At 34.4% G+C, this 17,742-nt stretch overlaps 1 long non-coding RNA gene across 1 annotated transcript in view; it reads left to right on the top strand.

Moving 5' to 3' along the window:
• The window catches only part of LOC106628005 (uncharacterized), a 37,443-nt gene that overhangs the window by 14,466 nt on the left and 5,235 nt on the right, over positions 1–17,742 (top strand). Inside the window, exon 2 of the long non-coding RNA XR_001331189.2 lies at positions 5,427–5,651. This is a non-coding gene — a long non-coding RNA (uncharacterized LOC106628005). The remainder of the gene's footprint in view (positions 1–5,426; positions 5,652–17,742) is intronic.

Raw genomic sequence — 17,742 nt, 5'->3', positions numbered from 1 at the left:
TATGCAATATCTGTTATAAACTTTTGTTATACATTGGAGAGTTCTATGGAGTGCTGAAATTTTAGGGGAAAATTATAATATTGCCTTTTTTTCCTGAGAGAAATCATTTATTAGTTGCAAAATGTTCAGTGGTAAAATAGTCTGATCTGAAAGATAAACTGAGATGGGTACCTAGAGATGAAAATACCCAGAAGTGAAAGCATCAGTGGGTCACTTAAAATGCAAGAGCCCAGATATTGCTTCAGGTATGTGTCATGTGGGGGAATATACTTCTTTGTGAAGGTGTTGCAGGACTTCTGTGATATCTATAAAGGATATCTAAAATCATCGTTTGAGTTCTGATTTCTTTTAAACTGCACAAAACAAATGAGTTCCAGTATACAGTACCACTGTGGCTAGTAACTGATCATAGACTTGGCACTCGTTTTGAACCTCTCAGGGCTGAAAATGGCTATGTGGAATCTGTGTTCACTTTTTTTTACCTGACTGCTGCTTTGTTTTACTTAGCTTAACTAAGTAAAAGTTTAACTAAGTTTAACTACAACCCTTTTTTTTTTTTTCTGATCATGTGTTTGTGACTAATTTGTTTTCCATATAACTGAGGGCTAAAACCATGTTTTTGTACAGAAAGGAGAAAATGGGCCAGCATTTCACACTAATGACTAAAATAAGTGAGACTTGGGCCATTTGGATTTTCTTTTGGGCTTGGTTTTTATTTAAGAAAATGTGAACTGTAGGTAAAGATGCATAAGTTAAACTTCAGCTATGGGATATTCTGTACAAAACGAAAGTGATGCCTGGAGGCTGTGAAAGCAAATCAGAAGAGAAGGCCCCAGAGTATGCAAAGATGATTGGATGAGCAGTAGTGCCTTCAGGAAATCAGGTGACCTATAGAGAATATAAAACCCAGTAACAACCAACATCCAGAGTCCCTCTTCATAGGCACCCATTTTGACATCTCACCACTACTGCCTGTTAAGTTACCTTCCCAGTCTCCTCTTCTCCAGGCTGAACAAGACAAGTGACCTCAGCTGTTCCTCATATGGGCCCTTTCTAGACCCCATACCATCTTCACAGACCTCTTTTGGATGGTCTCTAAAAGCTTTATGTCTTTCTTATATTGTCGCACCCAAAACTGCACACTGGACTCAAGGCGAGGCTACACCAGTGAGTGAAGAGTGGGACAATCACCTCCCTCGCTGGCAATGTTAAGAGTGAGAGCTTTCTTTATATGTAAGGAGTGTTTGCTGTTCATCCATAAAGATTATACTGAGAGTAAAATAATAAACCCAAAAAGTTCTGATGTGCACATACCCCACCCACACAAACACACACCCTCTTCCCCAGCCTTGGGAGATTCCTCCTACAGAAGACATGGCCACTCCACCTTTGTGTACCTCCAGGTGCTTCTGATCCTGTGCTAACACACCCACACTGAGGATGTGCCCCAAAAGGTGTCTCCACACCCTGTTTGGGGTCCCTGCGGGCTGCCCCTACGCTGCTGGATGCCTGTCAGGTGCAGGCTGCTCCTGGTGCCCCATGTGGGAGCTGCATTGCTGGGCTGAAATTGGAGTGTCCTGGCTTTCTCTATGAAAGTAGAACTTTTCCTGATCATACAAGTTTTAACAGATTTTTTTGTCCAGTTCTAAAGGGGCATTTCAGCTAAAACCACAAAAAATTGAAACAGTTCTATACAGAACCAGCCCCTCCCAACACTTCAGCTTTTTTATTCCAAAAACAAGAACTGAAAAGAAATTGCTTGAAGTATATTCCTGATTTCATTTCAGACCTTAAGAAAAATTGCCTGTTACCAACTTCAGTTCAATAATCATCAGGCAATTTTCTCTGTAAATAGCAGGCAATAGCAGGCAGATGATGTTTAACTTGCTTTAGTAAAAATAAAAAATTGGGTGAAAATAAAAGTACCTTTTTCTTTATTCCTAGCTACTGTGGCACTAACTATTTAGATCTAGAAATCATCTTCATTTAAGTTGCCAGAGACTTCAGCTGAAAAAAACAGTGAAAAAAACCTTATTAAATTAATTTAGCTTTTTCTTTTTTGCATATTGTCTACAAATGTAAATTATGTCTTGAAATGTGAGAGACTGGATTGTGATTAGAAAGGTTAATGCTCAAGGGCATGAAATAGTTCTCAGAATTTGAAATCTACTTGCAGTTATTCAAGAACTAATTTGGGAAAATAATGTCTAGTCTGTGACTAGTCACTGGATGTGTTTAATGTCAATGGTTTGCTGTTGGGACTATTTAAATGGTCACCTTTCATATAATATTGTCTTTATTCTCTGATGGAAGCATTTAATCTTTATAAATGAAAAAAAATTTATCAAAGAAACCTTGGGACTTGACTGGGACGGACTAGGGAGTAATACCTATGTGAAAAACATAGATTGCAAGAGATTATGCTCTAAAATGAAGCTTAGAAAATTTAATAACATTTTTCTCTATTCTCTCCTCTCCTATCAAAAATAAAAATATATTTTCTATAGCTACCTAAATTAATATAAAAATTAAATATGATTTTGTTCCTTCCTGATGGAAAAAGAATGAATAAGACAGATTTTGTGACTATTTTTTTTTTTTCCTTTTTCATTCATGGAAAAAATTTAAGTTGTTTTGACCTTCAATTTATATTAAAAAAATATATATTCAAGCAAGGCTGTATTTAAAAAAATATATATAAAAACTACAATGGCTGACATAAAAATCATAGAATCATAGAATGACTTGGGTTGGAAAAGACCTTAAAGATCACCTAAATCCAACCTCCCTGACAGGAGCAGGATACTTTCCACAAGACTAGATTGCTCAGAAATTCATCCAGCCTGGTTTTACACACTTTGAGAAATGGGGCATCCACAACTTTCTTTGGGTGACCAGTTCCAATGTCTCACCATCATCACAATAAAGAAGAGTTTCCTAATATCTAATCTAAAACTACTTTTTCACTTAAAAGCCATTCCACTCTGTCCTGTTTCTACATACTCTTGTAAATAGTCTCTATCTTTCTTGTAGGCTTCTTTATGAACTCAACGTAAAAATGTTAATATGACCCCTACAAGATTAGGATTTCACCCTTTTATATGTCTCATGGGTAGGAATGATACAGGAACACCAATGCCTTTTCACTTTTCACAGTGACATCTTCAAATAAGCAGCATTATTTTTAAAAAATGTGGAGTTAGACACACACAGAACAATAAAATAATGCAAGGGAAATATCTGTGACTAGCATTCCGGATTGAGCCTTAGAAAACTGGGTTATTACTTCTAGTTTTGGCATAGATTTCATATCAAATATTACTCAGTCGTCAAAGGCTGTGTTCAAAAGGTCATACAGTTGTAATGTAATTGCTACCATTCTTCTCCTTCTGAAAAAGGCAACCTCAAGTTAAGTACCTGATTTCTTCAGGTGCTTAAGAATTGACTCCTAAAAATCAGAAAAGCTGTAGAAAATTTTGAGAAAAACAGCTTTATTCCAAGACCTCTTTTCTTCCAGGAAGGCACTTGCATGTCTCACTCTAGTGAGGACTGTAGCAGTTGCTGCACTTTATCAGTGATGGAGCTATTTAATTTTAGAATTGATGCAATGGAGATCTGATTCTGATTAGGTACCTTGGCATTACAAAAATTAAAAAATAATTGTGTAAGTATTATAATTTCATTAAAAGCTATTTTAAAATCCTTGTTGAAAGTATTTTGGATGCATTAGATTAAGTTTTACTTGATAAAGAATTGGAGTACACTCAGAGTTTCAGATTTGTTTGCATAGGAAAGAATTAAGTCTTCACCCAAAGAATTAAAAGGAAGATAATATCTTTAAACCTGTTGTACTTTCTTGTCATTGGAGTTGTGTATCATGTAAAATTACTTCTGTCTAGATATTCATTTAAGAATCAGCATGAAATCCATATGTGATGCAAACCAAAGGTTTTCCAAATACTGGTGGCAAAGTCTGCACAGGTCTTTGCAAACAGACAGAGCTGTTAGAATAACTAATCAATGCACAATCTAAAAAATAATCAGCATCTAAAAACATATTTAAATCGAATATGCTTCCATAAATCTCCTAGCTAAACATATGTAATTATTTTCCATAAAAAAAAAACAAACCACTGCTAAATTAACTTTAATGAAGGGATTGCAGTAGCTAAAATGACATGACTGCATTGGCTGCTTTAGCTAATCTGACATTGAGTCCAAGGCTTACAAAGTTAACATAGCTCTTAGGACATTGTGCTTACTTAACCACATTGTTTGAATGACCCGTTTCAGAAGCAGCTCAGTAAGTCAAGATTTATTAGACAATTTCAACAAAGTATACAGAAATATCTCAAAGTGTTGCTTGCAAGCTTAAATGTGAAGAGAAGCAAACACTTCCACAGACACTACCTTCACCTGACGAAATTTTTAAATAATGGCTTCATGGCATTTTGGTATAAATTATGCCCTTGTGTGCTGTCAAACTGTATTGATGATGTCCTTTTTTAACTTATGCTAAACTATTTTTGCTTTCTATAGTGCTGAACTATTTTCTTTTCAGTCTGATTAAATGACTAGGGTATTTTATAAATTCATTTTTGTGTATGAGCTATCATACTTGATATTGAAATACAGTATCATTAATATAGTATAAAGAGACTGGTTTGTCCTTGATTTTCTTGCTGCATATCTGTTTTATGGCAAAAGGATAAAAGATGTTTCTAAACTCTCTTCCCCTTCAAAATAAAAGAAATATCATTACATAAAAATATTTTCTATTTCTATTGTATTAACATTTTTTATTTGTATCTTTTGAATTAAAATATTTTAGGACTTAGGAGAAATGTATGAAAATAACAGAATTAATATAAATGACTTAAAGCAGTATACTAAGAACTTTCATTACAGTTCTTGCTTGATAGTCAGACTCCTTGAAAAGCATGAAGAACAAAAAGCATTTTAATCCAGTCAGTGGCCTTGTACATCAAATGTATGACACCATAATAGAGTCACCCTGAATCAAGAATATAAACTGCCTCAAAGCATTAAGGAAAATTCTTCAAAATTTAATGTCATGATCTTAGTCAAGTAAAACATTTCAGCAGGTGGAGCTAGACTGTTGGTGGAAATACAAAAACTGCTAATACTACAACTACTACCATTATTACTGCTGCTGCTGTTGTTGAGCGATGAAGTTGTTTTAGGTGCTTTAATACAGGTAATTTGTTCTGGGGAAGTGGTGAATTTATCCAATCTGGGCCACTTGCATGCTATTTACTATATAAATTGTGGACTCTTACTCCAAAGAAAGCACTTTATCTCTCACTTTCTTTGGAAAGAATTAGATTTGTGTTCATCACTCGCATGACCTCTTTTACTAACAGAATATGCCACTTACAAAACATTGTTTTATGTTGCCTCCTCAGGCATTCATACAACCACTGTTATGGCAACTACAGCAGCTGTTTATGTAGAAAAATAAACTGCAGAGTAACTTCAGTGATATTCTGGATTGCATCTGTATGCAGTGAAGAAATCTTCACCACTGGACCAGACAGATTTTCCCGGAGCGATAACAAATATACCCGGAACCAGCTGTGATCTGATAAATGCTCCACAAAAAAGTCAGTTATTGGAACAAAATTTGGAAGGTCAGGATTGGGTAATCATCACAGTAACTTGTTTGTTTATGTCTAACCACAACACTTTATGACATGGGCTCTATTGACAGTCTGACACTGTTGACCAGTACCTTTTAATGCAAAGTATAAGTTTACCCAGAATTGACATGTGCACTTGGATTCAGTGATGACTCTCTTCTCCAGCCCCATCTGTGCTACTGCTATTTAACTAGACGGAACCCAGGAAAAGAGCATAAAGGGATTGAAAGGATCACTCTTAAAGTAGTTGTAAATAACACTCCAGATTTCAGAAAGAATTTTTATTCCAAATCCATGTCTCTGTCCAAAACGTGGTTCTATTTAATATTGTGCACTATAATCTAGACCAAAGTGATAATATGACCACATGGTAGGTGCAATGTACTAACCACTTTAGACTATAATCCATTTGAATTAAGTCTTATGTGGCCAAAATGCAAAGCCCATCTGTTTAATAATTTTCTCACAACTAAATTAAAAACATGAAAACAAATGAATAAAAAAAAATCCAAGCATCTGCTTGGAAAAGGAGGAAATTCAGCCCTACAGGCCACCTCTAAGACACTTGTAAGACATGTGGGAGAGTCTTGGAGGTCACTATGAGGCTTACAGAACAAACAAAGCAGGCAATGCAACCAAAATCAAAACCAAACTTCTGCCAACATTGTGTCCTTTTTCACTTTGATTTCCAATATTGGCAGTGCATTTTTTTCCTGCTTGCATAAAGGGCAAGAACACTCTCCAGCTCTCTTTTGCATCATTAATCTGCCAACTAGATTGTATTGTTTATAGTCCTTCTACCTCCTCAAATCCATTCTGATTAATAAAATTTCACAGTTTATTTCACACCTTTTGGATATATGAACAACACTCAAGCTAGTCTTAAGATAAAGGAATTGTAATAACATTAACACAGCATGGCCAAAATTAGGGTAATGAAAAGCATTAAGTTGTAGTTTCACGTGAGGGAACTTCCCTTATGTTACAGGCAAGCCAAGCTTCTGACCGTTATTTAGAACATTTTCAGAATTGCTACTCAGGTAGCAGATATCTTCTAGAATTTTACTGCTTGTATTAAAATGTTTACATTAGTAATGACTTAGTATTGTCTAGCATCACATTCTTCAGGAAGATACAAACTCAGAATGCCATTGTATTACTTCTGGCCAGATTTTGTATGCGGTTCTTAGTTCGAAAAATGTTGGTGTCTAATTCTAGATCACATTTACTTATAAATCTTACCTCTTGTGACTATGAAGGTTCTTTCAAGATCCAAACCCATTTTAGTCTTGACCTACTGTGGGTAATGATTTCCAGATTTATCTGCATTTATGTCACAATTGTAAAGGTTGTTGTCTTGGAGTCAGTCGCATGGATACCATCAAGTAACAAAAGAATTTCTGAATCAGTATATTAAGGGCTATGTTCATAAGAAGTGACTGTATAGTCATAGTCACAATTTCTTTGCAGCAACAACAAAAAAAAACACAGACAAAAAAAATCCCAACAAACCAACAAACAAACAAACAAAAAAAAGTGGTTGAACCAATAGAATCATGTCCCTTTCTTTTCCACAATCTCACTGAAAGTTCCTATCCTTTGCTTACTTAGCTTTTGCTCTTACAACTAAGACTATTTAATAGGAGGTTATCACCCAACATCTGCAATTATAGGTGCAAATGTAAACACCAGCTCTCTTTTAATACTTTACTTCCCACTTCTCCAATCTGTCTAAACTTCATAGCCAAATTTCCTCCTCCTCTCCCTCCCTTTTATCTCAATCAACTGATTTTCATTCCTAATTCTTTTCCCTTTTTGGCAGCAAATACAGGTTTCCTTTTCCCCCATGCCAACATCTCCATCATTCTAGATCTCCTACACTTCACCTTTGACCCTTAAATATAAGCAACCACAATTTGTTAAAAATAGCCTTAATATACTTCTCATTTTCCTACCCACTATGAACAATTTTCCGTATTTTTTTACTTCCTACACAGTTTTAAACAGCTGCCTTTGCAAAGAAAACTTTTTTTTTGTCTTGTTTGTGGGTTTTAATTTTTTTTAAATTCAGTGTTTTTGTCTCTTGTTTAAAATCTGTCTTCTTGCTGTGGTGTTGTAGATATCGAATAATATGTCAGAATTAATAATCAGTAAAACTTCATAGTTTTCAATGTACATATGAGTCAAATAATTATATAGTCTCTCAGTAGTGCTATAGTCGTGCTATAGTAGGTCCATAGCGCATTTTCAATCATTACACTCTGTTCATAGAACTCAGGTTGCTGATTTTCCCACTGAGTTTTGTCTTTCTCTTCTATTTACCTCTTTGTTTCTATTGGCCACATTGGAACATCTAAAGTACCTCCTAAGCAATTAGTACCCAAGGCAGATAATTTGATCACTAGTGATTTAGAAGAGCTATGGGGAAGCTGGCTAGCACAGTCAGAAGTGCTTACCAGGAGAGGTCTTCCTGATCCTCATTTTCCCTGGAAGTAAAAAGTTAATGTAGCATCAGCCAGTTATGATGTTAACAGCTGTGCACTTGACTGAATGCAGGCTGGCATACTGGGAAGGGCAGAAAATATACACAACACATGGAACACCTCTAATTCCTTAGTAAGCTCTCCCAGTTATCTACCACTACTTCCCCTTGTCCTCCACTACCCGGGTGTATTCAAAAGGATTGTTTTAGCACTGCTTACAGAACAAAGATGTTGATTTTTTATTAGTCTGATCTGTGTGAAGTTTACTCTAAGAGGTTTTTAATTGACAGATTGGACTACATGAGAAAAAAGAACTACCTTTGATAATGCTCAGCATATTGCTCTTTTGAAAAATTTGCAAGAATAATGACAGATACTTGTAGTAATGTATCTTATTCAATCGTTTCAGCAGAAAGGATAAAATTTTACATAATTCATAAAATTTGGATTGTTGTTATTTTCTTAGTATTTAGCAATCAGATTTTGAAATGCTGAAAGAAAATTTACCTGTTTTCTTCTTTCTTCTTTAGAACCTGACAAGCCCATAATACACAAAGAAGGTTTTTATAAGTAACATTATGAGAAGTATGTGTAAAATACACTGCAAATGGCAAACTTATAAGACAGGGTGGCATTTTTATATTCACTAAGTCTGGTTTTACTAGACATGCAATCTTTCTAGCATATAAAAGTCTGCAAGGGTATCTGAGAATATATATCAACACTAAGTAGCTCTTACACTTTATGGTACCATAAATGTAAAAGCAGTACTACTGCACTTGAGAGTTACTTGCTTTTGTACAGCACTGACTACATAGGAATTAAATAACACTGAGCAAATAAATACAGTGATATTAAAAATAATTCAATAAACTTTATTCTGTGAAAGTGAAAAATTAATGCCTAAGGGCGTTATAATTTTTTTCTTCTTCACTTTGCTTATATTATGTAGGTCCACATTACTGAGCTTTAACACCTTGGCCTCATCTTCTGTTATGTGGACCACATCAGGTCCCCTGTGGTGAGTGGGAAAATCCAAAGTAAAGGTGATAATAAGATCTTGACATAAGTTTTTTGAGGGTATTTGTTTGACACTACTGAGAGGATCTAGGGTGTATGTATAATAGTTGCAAATCCACATACACAGTTTGCAACCCTTCTACCATCAACATTTCTGTGATTCTGTGGATGGATAGAGGAAGGAGAGATGTAAGACAGAATGAAAGAGAAATTATTAAGGTATAGAAATAAGTGACACAGCCTCTTGTCGTCATCAATTATGTTCCAAATATGTTCCTTAGTTTTTGATTTCTGAAGTCATTTGGAGGATCCCCTTGATGCATGCGAGATAAATGTGCCTTGATGATAGGCTAATGTCCCATTTCCTTGTACTGACTATTGGAGAACAAGAGTAGATAAAATACCTGAAGTTTAGATAGTTGAATTCAAAACAATCAAACCTGATGTATTCAAATTAGCTGCATTTCTTTGCCATGTCAGAAGCAAATAAGATGAAATCCAATGTCTGATTTAGACATATCTGCTCTTGGTTCATAATTTTTTAACTAGACAGATGTTATCACAAGAATTTATAAAAATAAGAAACTTTACAAAGCAGGAATCTTCAGTACAAGGTAAATTTAAAATCTGATAGCTGTCTAACCAAAGTGAGGTATAAGAAATAGCTCTAGATTTGAACCAGAGGGATGAGCTACATTATCACATGATGCTTTTTAAAGACCTACCTGTGATTTTCTGAATTTTGCAAAGTGTACTTTTATTATTTGGCCAGAAAGTCAAACAAATGAAACCACAGAACCATGGATATTGCAGGGGATATCCAGACGTCATGTTGTCTGATCTCTTGCTCTGTAGGGCCAACTCAATGTGGATGATCAGGTCCATGTCCAGTCAGATTGAAATATCTCCAAGGAAGCTAACTCCAAAATCTCTAAGGGAAATCGTGTTTGAGATTGAATACAAGTGTGACCATAAGAAGATAAATATCTATTTAATACTTTGTCCTTAGATCTATATATATTTTGATGAATCACAGAGTCCTTGTTTAGACAGAAAAGAAAGTTTATTAGGATACACCAGGCATTAGGTATTTTTCAAAATACAATGTGAACACTAATACTTGCAATATTGGTCAAACAGAAGCCAAGGTTTAAAGGAGAAAATTTATTTTAAAGAAAGACACTGTTTGATATAATGACTTAAATATCTACCTTAGATTCTAATGGGGATATAATTCATTGTTCAGAGATGACTCGGAAATATCCCCAGACCATCACTGCAGAGAGAAAGGTGATTCTAAATTTCCAGAGCTCACCCTAATTGAATAATGCACTTCTAATTTCTGTGTCCTCTTTCTGCCTCCCTGCACCACACACAGTTCAAATAAAAGGGTGGAGAATGGCATTATGCAGGGGTTAATGCACAGTTTAATTCAAGGAGTCTGCTACCTGTGTCACTTGCTCCTCAGGGAAATGTAATTGCTAATTTCCTGTGCAATTTATTGTGCATGGACTCTTCAAATTATTTCACTCTTTATTAACACTGGGAACGGTATTGGTATCTCAGAAGATTTTAGGACAACCTAAATTCATCCTAATGCTTATCACAGTGGAGCTGTTGGCAGCAGGTAGATGGTCATCATAATCTCAGAACAAGGGTTTCTGAAGACTTGAGAACTTCAGTTTGTATGCCCACTGAATTTGAGATCTGGAGGTGATGTTCCTAATAGGTTAAGGAATCTGTTATGGCTATTCAGGAATAAAGACATAAAAGAGTTTTTGCAATCAAGCTGACGGTGCATTCTTATTTTCTAGTCCTTAGTTTTGGTAGCATCTAGATAGACTGAATCTATTTTAATGAATTTAATAATATCTAAAAGTTCAGCTTTGTTAAGATTTAAATGGTTAAATTCCAGTGATCTCAGGTTAGGTTAAAACCCTGAATCTGTTCTTTGCACCCTAAATTCTACTCTAGTTTGTAGAGTCAGTCTCTATTAGCTCTTGAGGCTTATTGCTCTGTTAGTAGTGTGCACTCTCACTTTCATGTACTCTCACCACTGTAACTTCTTTCAGAGTCACTCAAATCTCCTTGTTAAGAAGAGAAGAAAGGAGGAAATGTGAAAAATAAATTAATTTAATGGAAAATTAGATATCCTGAAAAATGGTGAATTTTTAAACTTAAAAATAAAATGCACTCTAACTGTTCTTTAGCTGAAAAGAGACCAAATTTTTCAATCTTCACTTTACATACAAAAGTTGTGAGTCCTTCTCACTGTTTTAATATGTGGGAGTATATGTATACTTATGTACACATATGTATTTATGTATATGTATGCATGAGAAATGCCAAGCTGAATCTCCTTGGTGAATAAAATCTGGTTCTGCTAATGAGTAGAGGAACAGGAGGAATATATCCAAAATGTGGAGAACATGGGAAGATTTCTATTGAGGTCTGAAAATCAAAACATTAAAGAGATTAATTTTTCACTAGAAGAGCAGATGGGAACATACTAGTAAACTTTAAAGGTGTACAGGGTGGTAGCTTAGCTTCTAAAGTGAATTTTTCAGAAAACATTGGAGGTTCTATGCAGAAGTACATTTTCTTTATTCACTGCATTAAAAATAATAATGGCATTAAAATTTAGATTATTTCAGTACATAGAGTTTTAAGTCTTACAAGGGCAGAGATGTCAGACTGTCAGTGTAAGTAGGGAAAAAAAAATTAAAAAATAGAAGTTCATAAAATGCATTGTATATCTAAGAGAGGAAAATACAAGTCTCATTTCATAATGCTGTTGCAGAGATTTCCATCTTGGAATTTATTCCCCCTTTCAGTGTTGTCTTGGAATGGTATTTTATTTATAAACCATTCATCTGCATTTGCATTATTTTTTTGCTGGTAAATTTTCTTCTCTCAGTCCTACTTCATTGCTGTATCTGATTTCACACATAGAAGTAACAGAGCATCTGGGACATTGGGGAGAGAAACACTGAACATCTTGGACAAGGGGATACCTATCTTTACGAAAAGTGACATCTACTGTGTGACTGTGTGACTGATATAGAAATGTGTAACTCAGTGAATACTTGACACCTACAAAATTGCTCTTCAGTAACACAGATTTGTATGTTTTATTCTTGTGAGATATTTCACAGTAAAGGCAATAATTTTTAATTAAGAAATTCACAGTCTTCTGAAGATGCATAATAGTTTTCAGATGAAGGCATCTATTTGTCATTTGGCTCTACTAGCCTTTTTCGATATAACTCATGTTTACACGCAGCTCCCAGACTTCATTGTTTTTTTAAAAAAATATTGGCATGTAGTTTTGGAGAAATACCTTGATTTCAACAGAAAATTTAAAAGATCACTGAAAGATCACTTTTTCTTACCTTTGGTTCATGTTCCTTAGGATGAGGTCAGAGTTTTGCTGCAAAGGCTTGTCAGTGTCATTTCACTCAAAACGCCAAAAGATAGTATAAACTGAAGCAATCCATCTGCTGGCTTTATGTTAGCTGGAACACAAAATATGTCCTAGAAATAACAATTTGTTTAAAAAACTTCATGATGCCAAGTTGTAACCATAATATTTATCAACAAAATTTTCAGGAAAGAAAATAGTTTATTCTCAGCTTTAATCACATAAATCATATTTTAGCATATCTGAAGCATGCCACTGTGCATTTTTCCTCTGTTGATGTATTTATGTTTATTATTAGAACTAATATTTAACAGATTTTAACAATGGCTTTCAGGTTTCATACTTTTTTTTGTGTTAAAATTTTAAAAGCATAGTGGTGTTAAGGCAAATCTTCACATAATTCTCAAAGTACAGCCTACTAGGACATTACTTGAGCTGCAAGGTCAGTTGTTTATATATGCTATGTAGTTTCCCCATCATGTGATCTTTTGCAACAAAAGTAGATAATATTTTAAGCACTATTTTGAATTACATTTCAAGTCAAGATCATACCTTTTTAGGGTTTTCATTTTTATCAAAAAACTTAGGTACTTAAGAAAATGAAAAATGTACAGTTCTGAAAACCAGTGAGCAACAGATGACGTAGTGCACTTTTACTTTATTACTAATCATTCACAGCAATGAGGACTGCAACGCATGCCAGTGTTACTCAATCAATTCAGACGAAAAAATAAAATTAATAAATAAATACCTTTGTTGATCCTTCACCCATTAGAGCAATTCCCTTACTGCAGTCCTATATTCAGGTTTAGAGAAACAACATGAGAATGCCTGCTTTATAGTATTGATGAAAAAGGTAAGATTATTGGGGTGTTGACATTCAGGGCTATAAGCATGTCATACCTCAAGAATCTTGAATAGAAGTACACTCCTTTTCATTCTTTCAGGTTCTCTTGTACCACGTTATATAAATTTATACTAAGCTGGGAATAATAAAAACAATTTAAATTTATGTTTGTAAGCCTATTTAAGTAGTCCTAAAGTCATACCACTGTTTGCCAAGAAGTATTTAAAATATTTTAAAATATTTTAAGCTCATAGGATTTTTTTCTCTCCTAGAAGATTATTTATTCAGTCATGTATCATCCATTACAGCTTAAGGTTGTATTCAAGGTAAAAATACAACAGGCTTATATTAATAATTTGAAAATATGTCAGTGAAATGATGCAATATTTAATATTGTAACTGTATTATTAATGATTTATATTTAACTTAACAGATCCTTGCATCACATGTAAAACAAATATTTAAACATAATGAAAAAAAAAACCTACACAAAGAAAATTTCCCAAAGGTACAAAAATGTTTTATTTACATGTATATAAAGTTAAATTAAAGGTACATGAACCACTTTGTGACCATTATGAATAGTTCTATAAATTATAAGCAGGATAAAATAGAATCTGTATACTATTAGAAAAGAAGCAAAAATCTGTTTTGAAAAAAAATTTCTTATCTTGTTGAAAGTTTCGTTTTCGTCTTTACATTTCTTCTGGCATAGCTACAATATATTAGGTGGAATTTAGGTTTGTAAATGCAGATTTAGGTTCCAGAAAAACTGTGTGATAATAAGCAGCACTTGTTTGACTTTGAAGTCCTCTGGGATCAAGACTTATTCTTCTGTGCCTGTGCAAAACTTTGGTATTTTGAATATTTCTTTTTCCCCTTCAGTTATACTTAGCTTCAGAAATCCAACATTGAGTTGATCTCCCAGTATATACACACACCAAGAAGAATTATGACAAACCATAGTTATAGTTATCTTGCTGTTTAAAAAGCTGCTGACAGCTCCTTTATATGGAATATCTTGATGGACCAAATATCCGCTTAGAGAGTGAGAGACCTGTAAGAGACCAAATTTTCATGACGACATTCTAGAATCATCAGCCTGCAAACTTCTCTGTCATTATGTCACTCTACCTTTCTATTGCACCTATGAAACATTGAAAAATAAATTCAAAATACCTCATGGCAAAAGACAGATGACAGAGAAAAGCAGTTGTCTCTGGAATTCAGGAATGAAGCCTAGGAGCATCAAGAGAGCAGGTTCTGATTTTCAGTCACTGTTTCCAGGACACTTAATAGATGCTGATTTATTTTCTATGCCTATAATTACTATAGTGCAGATATAATTTATTTCTTTATATATTTCTGCAGATTCCAATGTGTCAACTTCTCCAGCTTCACAACTACTAGGTATCTTCAGCATATTTTTTGTGCATATCAAAGGGATAGAATTGTCCAGCAGAAATATATTTCTTGACTTTACCAGATACATTGGAACACATCCAGAAAAGGCCATTCAACGCCTCAGTTTATGTGGAAAAGGATGAGCTCACATTTTGAGGAATAATTTTAGTGCAGATATGTAGTTGATACTTTGGGACTGTACAGAAATATATACTTACTAGCAACAATGCATGGTTTCTTAACCACAAACAGGGCTGGTTGTGAGACAAAATGCAGCTGTCCATCTCTGTCAAAATCAAAACCTTTCTGGCTTTGCATATAACTACATTTTCACACTCCTAGACCTTTAATTCATCCTGAAAATTTAAAATTAATTTGTTATCCTGAGAAATTAAAAAAAACACTGCTTCCTCTGTAGTTAATGAGAAAAGACAAACTTTTCACAGAACAGTTGAACTCATATTATTTTCTCCTAGGTAGGGAATATTAAAATCAAATTGAGGTATTTAGTTTAGATGGCTATTTTGAAGGAGTATTCAGGTTCAGAATTTTAAATATACATAACAACTTTCATGGATAATTACAATTTTCCCCTGTTGATAATGCATTTAACTAAATTTTTGATTCAAATATTCTCTGTGTTTCAGGTAGTTTCACTTGGCAGATCAGACAGCTAATGTTTTAAAATATGTTATATGTTAAATTATTTTAGTTTTTAGATGCCTGAGTTTCAAAACTAGGTTTTTATTTTCGGAAGTGAAATACTTGCCATACTTATATTGAAACATTGCCTTTAGAACCAAATTTTAAGATAGTTCCTATTAGGATCTTAATAACTATTAAGATATTATATCTGTAATTACATGTTAGTTGTTTACATATCAGTATAGCTATTCCCCCTGATTGTAAAGTTTAAAGTCCACACTAGATGCTCCTAACTGGATGGTTGTGATTAAAAACTGTATGATTTTGAGGCTCAGAATGCTGACAGCACCTTTCACAACTAGAATGATTTAATTAAGGCTAACAAGTACAGGATTAAGTCCAAGATTTTCAAAGGTTTTGTCTGATTATACAGTTGCCTATGCTGTGAGGCTTCAACTGTATCTGGAGGGAGCTGCTTTCATTGAAGCAACAAGCATTGTAATTTTATCACTAATGTGATATAAATCCTGATCCTAGAAATTCAGCTACTAATACAGGTTATTTCTATAGCACTAAGCTCCAGAGTTCATGGGATCCTTATGTTGGACATTTTTCAAATCCAAGACATTTTTCTGATCCAAGAAAAGACACACAAAGATCTTGTGTAACCTACATTGTTAAATCTGTTGGATCAACACAGAACCTGAAAGCATTTAGGTATTTATTAATCATACAAAGATTGGACATAAAGTTTGAGTTGATTGCAAGTGAGCTGATTGCAAGAAAGTTGATTGTGAACTTTAGAACCTAAATTTTCACCCTCATTCTGATGTCTTCTTTTTTTTCTTAGGTGAAGAGAAAAGCAAAGAATTGTGGAAAATGTTTGGGTTGAAAAGTTCTCAGAGTTCTAGACTTTTAAAAAATGTTTCTAATGAGTGTTACTGAAAAAAATATATTTAATGAAGGTTAAAAAAATATATTCTGTGGAAAAAAAATCCCATAAGAACTGTATTTCATTAAATACTATCTGAAGAGAAAAACCTAACCAACCAAAGAAACCTAACTGTGACCTAAAAGCCAGATTTTAGAGATGCTTATGGAAATTTTTGTCCTATTTCCAAAGAGATTTGATTTTTTTCGTAATACAATACTGACTTCCTATTTAATTAAAATCCAGTTTTAAGTCACTGCATTTTTCACAGAATTTGGCATTTGGCTCACATAGACAACCTGACAGCATAAGCAATGAATGTACTTTATATAGGGAAACTCAAACCTCCATAGTGTGTGTTTTTGTATGCTGAAATGGGATTGTTTCAAACAATCAGACTGTGGGGAAGCTGAACCATTTGGCTCATCTCCTATCTGCCTCAGCATTTTTCTGAGCTTTCTGCTCAAATTCTTACTGTGAGCCAAATGGTTGCTGTGTCAGGTCCAAGCACAAACATTTTCTCTTCAGGACACTTCAGCTGCTGATCCAGCACAGAGGAGTTGTTCCATTGTGTTCCCTTGTGGGCACGCTGCTGCCAGAGGAGAGCTGAGAGGAGCTGGTCCACGTTAATGGTCCACTGAGCACGTGTACCCAGCACAAATGAAAACAGCAACCAGCTCATGCTCCTTCCGCAGCATGGCCCTTCCTATAGCAGCCTCATGTGGTGGGCAGTTCTGGCAATGCTGAGCAAAAGGAGAGGCCTGCAGCACTTATCAATCATAAATTTATAAATGAAGAATAAAAAGACAAGGAAAGAAAAAAAAATAGGTACAATAGAACGAGAAAGCATGTGTTATTTTAAGTATTCCTTGATAGTTTCTATTTTCCTAATTATTTTATCTTTGACTCACAGAATGGTTTGGGACACAACAAGATCAAAAGGGACCTTTAAAGTTCATATATTCCAACCTCACCTGCTGTGATCAGAGGCATCTTGAACTAGATCAGATTGTTTAGAGTCCATTCCATCCTAACCTTGAATGTTTCTTGGGACAGGGCATTTGTGTTTGAACTCTCTCAGCTCCCGATTGAAGCTTAAGCTGCCTTATTAAAAACTGTTATTAATAAAAAAAAAAAATATATATATTTAAACCTGCTGTATATAAGCTTCTCACATTTGATACACTTGAAAGGCCCTATTGTATACATTTCACTGGCACTGAAAAAGCAAAATATTCTTTAATTCTACCAAACAGGACTGTTTGTGGATCAAACCTGCAGACAAACACTAGGAGCTGCAATCAATTAATTTGACTGGTGTTTCCTTTGCA

This window comes from Pseudopodoces humilis, chromosome 2 (assembly GCF_049639895.1).
Source record: "Pseudopodoces humilis isolate 2021_Gansu_Grassland_sample_001 chromosome 2, ASM4963989v1, whole genome shotgun sequence".
Taxonomy (NCBI): Eukaryota; Metazoa; Chordata; class Aves; order Passeriformes; family Paridae; genus Pseudopodoces; species Pseudopodoces humilis.
This window is presented reverse-complemented; position numbering and strand designations above follow the sequence as displayed.